At 33.5% G+C, this 7,617-nt stretch overlaps 1 pseudogene; it reads right to left on the bottom strand.

Moving 5' to 3' along the window:
- Nucleotides 1–2,684: 2,684 nt before the first annotated feature.
- LOC128172752 (P2X purinoceptor 7-like) lies at nucleotides 2,685–4,829 on the bottom strand (annotated as a pseudogene).
- Nucleotides 4,830–7,617: the final 2,788 nt, after the last annotated feature.

Genomic DNA, 7,617 nt, shown 5'->3' with positions numbered 1-7,617 from the left:
CAGACCCTTTAATCAGATAATCGGTTAATTAAGTTTCTTGGCCTGAATTTCTCGCATAATCTTTGTTTAGCTACGATTGTGTCGAAACAATTTATATTCTATTATTTATTTTAGGAAAAGATTTATTATCAACATCCTTGTATTTTATGAAAAGACATTATATCGTACATTATTGTATGTACATTATTGTATTTAGGAATAGATTTTATATTTACATGTATAGCGATTGCATATAGTTTATACGAGTTTCTTTTACCTCTGGAAATATATATTGTGTAAAATTACACATATTAAGTAAAAATCGAAAGCGAAAATGTCATAACTCCGCCTTACTGCGATCTGATTGGACAAATGTAAGTCAAAACATAATACGTTGAAACTTTTCTGGAGTTAACGCCTCTAAAAAGCTTCTAGGCCTACCTCTTTCACTTAAAGCATGGTTTTGACACATTAAGCGGCGCCTACTGAGAAGTTACAATGTATGCAAATACTTGGTCTAGTATTATCTATTTCTCTCCTTTTCTCTCTACCCTTTTTTTCTTTCCCCCTCTCTATCAAATATTTCTAGGTTAAAAATAATATTTTATTCTCTGTGATCGATATGGAAGGTTTTTGTTTTGATTTATTTGGTGCAGGATGGCCACCCATCACCATACTCAGCAATTATGAAGTATGAAGCATGAAGAACTTTCATTAATCTCTCACGTGGATAAAATCAAAACAATTAAATTTGAAAAGAAAAATTGATGATGATGCAACGCTTTATTATTAATTGTTATACCATTACTCTTCAAAATATAAAAAACACATTTAAAACTTTTTTGGTTTAGTAACATTAGCATTTAAAGATTTAATTGCATATTAAAAGTTAAATGATGAGTGAACAGCAGTGGAGCGACCAGATTATCGCCCCCGATGCATAAAAAACCAATTTCATTTGATGAAGTCATAATATGTCTAAAATACATGTAATATTATAATGTTATGGAATTAATTAATCAATACATATATTGGGATTGAAGCGACCAAATTACCGCATCCGGTTGATAACACTCCGGTTACAATGGTTTAGAATCAATAACATGTAATATAATAATAAAATTCATCATAAATAATACCGGGACTGAACGGAAGGGCCAAACATATACCTGAAATTCTTATATTTAATTTAATTATGATAGTTTTCAACAATTTCTTTGATATTTTTTGGAATTCTTCCAGACCCTGTAAGCGTATATGTAGATATTATTTGCGACGTTAAACATTTTTCTACCAAGTCTGTTCTTTCTCACTCTCCTGGCACGCTTCTTTTGCAAGGAATCCACGAAGACGTTTTGCTCCCGCCATACCAATGGATGGTGTCCTCCTCTCCCTGATATGATAGTATCTGGCCTATCTGCGGCCATTCTCCGGCATAGCGAGGGACATCCATCAATGCCATCATCCCAACCATGCTAGGAGGAACAGCTTTCGTCCAATGACCAACTATCATTTTCAAAATAAATATAAATATAGGCATAAAATAAATATATTATATATGTTTCTTGGGGTTCAGATTGTATATCTTTTGGAAAATACAGTGATAATCGGTTGTCCTGTTGCAAGGTAAATTTCTTCCATCTATATTCTTATAAAAATTACAAAGCTGCTCTTAGTTATTGTAAGTTGAACCATTACACATTATCTCATTGGTCTCATATCTTAGTCTATACTCTATTATCCAGAAGAAAAGTGTTTTGTATCCTCAATCTTAACTTATATTATTTTTATAGTACTACTGGCTGCTATTCATCAAAATGAAAACACCGAAAGAAGGCAGGCAATTACAAGAGGTGGTGATCTACGTTGAAAGATGGCTTATCCAAAGGCAAAGAAGGGGGCCACACCCTAAAAGCTGTGATGGATACCTGCTCATATGGTAATTATTGTTGCATTGAATTATAGTAATAGTTGTTTCATTATGAAAAAAAAACCATTCATATAAAAAAATTCTATGTAATTCTCACATAGACACTGAAAAGGTAATCTTTGACAAAAAGATGAAATAAGTTTTGCGTAATAAATATTTTCTGTAATTTATTTTATGTTTTTTTTTAGAGTATGTGGACAGATTGATGGAGGAAATCTTTGGATTAAGGAGAAGATATCCCTCATATAAAGTTGCACAAGAGACCTTCCGTCAGGAATGCCCACCACCTATGGCTGCTTTTGGGAATTGAGTAGACAAAGGTGAAGCAGTGAGGAGATACCGGACACGTTTCAACCGCTGACATCAGAAACAGTGAAAACATTGACGAGTGATACTTAAGTGATGTAAATATCTGTAGTTTTATAAACCATTGACCTGTTTGCAAACTTGTATGTCTTACATTGTATATGTCTGTAAATGCCATCTGGTTCAATAAGATGCAGTACCGGGTATTTTTCCTTTAATTGTCTATATATGTTTATATAGAAATCAATATTATGTATTTACATATATATAACTACAACAAGATTGATGTTTTTCATATTTATTTAAATAAACAACTGATGCATATAGACATTTTGAATGTCCTGATATACTTAGGTTTTTATGCACAAACATATTGTAGTCAATAGTTAATATTGTTCAGAACAAAATAAATCAATTGAGATATATCACATTTCTTCTTTCTTGGTCTTTTACGATGAATTCTTCTTTCTCAGTAGTCTCTAGGATACCTAAATCCTGTGTACTCGTCAGATGGAAATCTGTTGCAAATGGCACTCACTACACATGAGGGTATAACCTTCCTAGTCTTTTCCCCCAGGCGATGCCACAACCATCTGGTGTATCTGCGATATGCGATGTTCCGATAGAGTCTGAAAAAACACAATGACATTGAATAAGTTTAACAAATATAGATTCTTGTTGTAAAATCATTATAGAACATTTTTCTTGGAAATATTACTTATCATTTACCAAAAACTATACTGAGATATCTTCTATACTGACAATCAGTAAATATCAAACTTACTCATGGACTGGTTCTTCATCTCCAATAGGCCCATTGTAATCTAGGTACTCGTAGAAGGAGAGCTCAAGGACGTGGTGATTCAAGCAGTTGACTTGTAAGGCTTCATGCATTGCGATGCAGGTTATCCTGGCTTCATCTAGTTTTGGCTGGAAAACTGCAAAGCTCTGGCAGCATCCTCTCTCTGTTGCAGTAAGCATACATTGTAGCAACGCAGTTATTACAGATGCACCTAAAAAATAAAAATTAAAAAAAAAATTAAGAAAACAGTAAAATGGTTGAGACACAAAATTACACAAAATGTTTTAATTTTTTTAACAAATGTGCAATGTTCTTAAAACAATTTGTATGAGTTGGTGTGACTTTGCGTTACAGTTGTTAAAGTTCGGTAATTATTTTTTCTGACCAATTTTGCAACTAATTCATAACTAAAAACAATTGACAATATTCAAAACACATACAAACAAAATTGGCGGTATGTAATAATTTTATTTCTTTGTAGCCACTTCCAACTGCACATTTCTCCGTCCGTTTTTTTATCAAATATAATTAGTCCATAATTATACAATCAGCGTATCTATCTTAAGCAAGTGGTTGGTATAATTAAAGTAATTAACTAGCTTGAGCATGTAAACTATCAGTTTTATTACTGTCAAAACAAATACAACCATGGACTTATTAAATAGATCTTTGATCTTTGATTGTACTTTGAAATTAAATTCAACTTTCAATTGGGAATTTTTGCGAAATGTGGACCAAAAATGGGATTAAGAATAGCTCCTTTACATTGATTCATTTAACCGATTTATTTATTTTTGTTTAAGTCAATAAAAGGTTTTAATTAAATGTATTATTATTCTAAAGTTTCTTGCCGAATAAATAAATTAGAAACAATACATACCATTCATCAGTCGCAACAGCGTCGATGTCAGAATCTCGCTCAGAGTCGCTCTCACTTGAAGATTCTGACGATGACAGGGGTTGTTTTGGTCCTCGATGTGGCTCAAACTGGTAAGGTTGAACTATAAACTGGATTCCGTCGGGGTTCACGTCGATTCCAGCCATGATAACGATAAAATTAACGCTGTTTTCGCCTTCGTTCACGATTGTCTAGTTTAGGTTATGGTAGATATGACGTCACAGGTTAAACGACCAATCAGATCGCTCCAAATCAGACACACCTCCTCTTTCTATTTTTTGATACCTTTCGAGTTTGTACAGGTTATTCATACCGCGTGTAGTCGAGATACCGCGCTGGCAACTTGTAAACACCTTATTTAAGGTACAATCTACTATTTTTCACCTAAAAATCTAAGTTCAATGTTTATTGCCGGTGACATTTAAGTAAAGTAGTTTCAATGTAATAAGAGTTAGACCTTTGATACTCTCAAAGTTTGGTCAATCTAGGGACATTTTAGCAATTAAAAAGAACTATTCATAAATATGACGTATAATTTATGGAAAAAAAAGTAATTTAGTTATCCAAAGTATATTGCAATCAAAACTATTATGTTGATCTATATCTTTTCTAACGATTTCATTTATACAGATGGATTAATTGCCGACTTATATGTTATATTGCTGAGGCGAAGTCTGCATTTGTATATATCATAATTATTGTCGGATTAATGTACGTGATCATATATATAAAACACAGGCAACAAATAAAAGAAATGTTCTGGGGACCCAATACTGCTTGTCCGGGGTTCAATGTTTTAATGACGTCACAATGATTACCGCACATGCAATATTGTTAACGTAAAAACACCATTAATGATTCCGAACGATTTGCCATTCTCAAATGCAAATACATACATGTTTAAGTAATATTCAACAGCAATGTAAAATGTTCTCTAGGATATGAACTTGGTTGGTATATTGTGATCAAATCTTCTAAGAAGCCCTTTGGACTTCACAGGATTTGATGACGTGACCAACGAAGTTCATATCCCAGTGAACATTTTAACATTGCTGTTTATTTCTGAAATATTTCTCTGTAATTATTTTTGCATTAAACTTTGAACCCTTCTTGATAGACAGGTAACTTGTGATCAGTAAAACTCACTTTATCATTCGATTCAGGTGGGCTAGATGAAACTTTTTCTAATAGATATTGGTTTTTAATTTGTGTACCTGCTAATTGCATTTGGGCACAATGCATTGGTTGCCATCTTTTACTGACAGTTGTAGAGGTGTCATCAATGAAAAGGTTTACAGGAACTGAAATTTGTGGAATATTCAAGTTCTGTTATTCAAGTAAATTAATTATACATGATCAAGTTTAATCAATATCCTAAAAAGGTTTTCAACATACATGTTCAGTACGTGTACAGTAGCTATTATGGGGAAAGATGGATGAGTACAGTAATCAAACTGATGCTGTTTAATAAGCTACATTATCATGTGAGTAGGATATTGGACACAAACAAACCTCCTTTGGTTTTTTCACAAGTTGACCTGATGTTGTCATTGATGATTGATGGCTCCACGTCTTTTGATAATTCAATAAAGGTACTGTCATCAATCTCCTTCTCTCAATCAAGCAGCTAAAAAAAATATTTTTTCATTAAATTCACTTCTGCTTATTGACATCATAATGTTGGCATACAGTCAAAATGAAACAAAAGACAGATCGACAAAAGAATATCATAACATAAAGGCTAAGAATAACAACATAATTATGATCGATGAATTCATTTCGTACAAACTTTGCTACAATTGGTCGGGGACGGCCCTGGGTTTTCCTTCCTATTCTGTGAACTCTGTGGAACTGAGGTTATATTCATCTCTGACTTGAGAAACTCCTTCAGGATTTCTTCCGTATTTTCTTCTTGGGTTTAAAGAATCCCTTCAAATATCAGGTTGTCCCTCATCGATCGCATCTAGTGGTCAAGGTGGCGTTCATTTAGGTTCTCAAAATCTGATCTCATAGAATTCAGTTCCTTCATCATGGTATTGTTAGCATTCTTAATATCTGAGACTTTTTTGTGATATCCGAGATTTCATTCCTTTGGTCCTCATACTGTTTATTGATGAATGACATACTGCTCTCAATTCCATCGACCTTCACCTTCATTTCTTTTAGTTCTGTATTTACACTCGTGGAATTCCGTTCCAGATCAGTGAGTCTTTTTTCAATGGTATCAAGTTTGTTAAGTTTAGCAAACATTTGATCAATATTTCTTGACATGGACCTAAGGGCTTGCATGATATCTATGTTTTGTGGTTGTTGTTGTTGGCCAGGTATTGGCAATAGAAATCCAGCAAATTGACTTTGGGGACCTTGGGGCCCATAGGAGGTAAAAGAGTTACACATAACACTACTGTTTTGCTGCATCGTTGCAGTATTAGGCGTGGAATGCTGTGCCTGTTATAAATACTGCTGTTTATCATAGATTCCATACCATGGAGACTTGGGACAACAGAGGTTTGAGGATTACTCATGTGAACCTTTTGCGATCTCTCACCACTCACGTTGACCGTCTTATTTTTCTGTTTTTGTTTATTCGAGCGTGTCATTTGACCGGCGAATTTTAATATTGTACCAGTACAAACATCGTATAAAAACGTTATATATACATGTAGTCTGTAACTAGTCGTATTTTAAAACCTATACATTTCTTTTTTTGTTTGTTAAAAATTAATTCAATTTTGTAAAAAGATAAGACAAGTATATCATTTCTTCTAGATTTTTAAATTAATATAATGATAAAATCTACATGTCAATAATATCAAAAGAGTGGACATTAGCTCCAGATACCTTTGCTTGTACCTTGAATGACAGCTTTGTGATAAGGTATTCTTCGAGGTCAGCAGTTCCTTCTGGAAATTCCTCTTTCCTAAGGCCCAGTCCAAAGAAAGTTCGAACTTAATGTCCTTCAATCCTGTCATTTCATCCCTTGCACACATCTCCACTTCTTCATCTTGAATAGCAAGAGCATCAACGGCCCCCCAGATTAAAATTTTGCGAAATGCAACACTGAAAAATTTGATATGATATTATGAGATACAGGTTCCAATTGAAAACTGCATTATAGGCTACAGCAGTTAAGTAATAAGAAAGTAAACAGGTTCATCACAGTTCTCTGAAATTTATTATCAGTCAGTCAATTGTGAAAATTGCAACATGCTCTGTAACTAGAAACTAGAGTAGGAAATACACACTTTCTAAAACAATTCCTTGCAGATGTGTTTTGCACATAAGATTTGTCCAAAAGATGTGATCTTGCTTTTTTAAATGAAACTTCTGTGTAGATTGTTACCAATTCAGTTATTCAACATTTTTAAAACTTAAATTATACGATACCTTAATGTTGGCGTTTCTCGTTGTGTTCAATGATTTCTTTTTCTGCCACTCGGACACAACGCAGTGACCTATTTCAATAAAGTCTTCTACTTTGATTGAACTGTCAGACAGCTCTCTCCAGAGAGTTATTTGCACTGATTGCTAATGCTCCTCCAAAGAGATGGTCCTGATCTTGGGCTCTTTTTGCCCAACTGTAACATATTTGACTGATGAAATTAACAATAAATTACAAGTACTCAAATTAGGTTCAAATATTATGTAATTGAATAGAGTAAATGCTAAAATTCAATCTTTGTTATTCTGTAGTACAAATTG

Source organism: Crassostrea angulata, chromosome 2 (assembly GCF_025612915.1).
Source record: "Crassostrea angulata isolate pt1a10 chromosome 2, ASM2561291v2, whole genome shotgun sequence".
In the NCBI taxonomy this organism is placed as follows: Eukaryota; Metazoa; Mollusca; class Bivalvia; order Ostreida; family Ostreidae; genus Magallana; species Magallana angulata.
Note: the sequence above shows the minus strand (reverse complement) of the source record. Positions and strands in the feature narration are given on the sequence as shown.